General features: G+C 39.1%; 1 long non-coding RNA gene across 1 annotated transcript; it reads left to right on the top strand.

Annotated features, from left to right (window-relative positions):
- Positions 1-42: 42 nt before the first annotated feature.
- On the top strand, positions 43-769 carry LOC111649734 (uncharacterized). The gene is made up of 3 exons (XR_002760336.1): positions 43-125; positions 466-558; positions 700-769. It is a non-coding gene; the product is annotated as an uncharacterized LOC111649734 (long non-coding RNA).
- The last annotated feature ends 77 nt before the right edge of the window (positions 770-846 follow it).

The raw sequence follows: 846 nt of genomic DNA, 5'->3' as shown, positions 1-846 counted from the left end.
TATCACATTGTTTCTTTCACTGTTTTCTGTCCACCGCTCCCAGGCGTCGATTTGACCTACAGAATCCCTCCCGGATGGACAGGAACGTGGAAATGTTCTTAAATGTAGAGAAGAACTTGGTCCAGGTATGACCCATACTGTCATCACACAAGCTGTTGACTAGTAAACAGAGCAGTGTAGATGTTTGCTTTAGTCTCTAGATGTTTCTCTTTATATTTATTTGGACAAATTTTATTGTTCTGATTATAATACGCTTGTAGAAAGACCTCAATAAAATGTTCAAAATTATCTGTATTCTTTCAACTAGGCTTCATTTGATACTGGTATTAAAGGCAGAAAATTACAGTTTGAGCTAACCAACATAAATCTGATGTTTTGAAGTCTTTTTGATCTGATCTGCATTATGTACCAGTGGTGTAATTATATTAAAATACTGATTCTGTTGTAACGTTCCTGTCCCTCCAGAATAACTGCTTGACTCGACCCACTGTCTTCCTGTCATCGGATATCGAGCAGAAACAGGCCAGTAAGCTCAAAGACATCATCAAAAGGCACCAGGTGAGCTCCAACATGATACAGCAAACTATCCAATGAAGAGATTTCTCAGTCAAGTAGAGAGGAGATGTTTCTAATGGCAAACTCTGTTGTATCTCTCTCTTTAGTTGTTTGTTATTATTTTTTCCCCTCTGTCCCCCGCAGGGTTCCATCACTGATGACAAGTCAAAGGCCACCCACCACATTTACCCTTCACCATCCCAACAAGAGGAAGGTAGGGTCGTGTTATCTGTAATTTATAAGTCAAGTCTCCTCTCATCACATAATATTTAGTGAAAAGTTCCTTTCCAT

The sequence above is a fragment of the Seriola lalandi genome, unplaced genomic scaffold, assembly GCF_002814215.2.
Source record: "Seriola lalandi dorsalis isolate HSWRI2012SDOR001 ecotype SW California unplaced genomic scaffold, Sedor1 jcf7180001965013, whole genome shotgun sequence".
NCBI lineage: Eukaryota > Metazoa > Chordata > Actinopteri > Carangiformes > Carangidae > Seriola > Seriola lalandi.
This window is presented reverse-complemented; position numbering and strand designations above follow the sequence as displayed.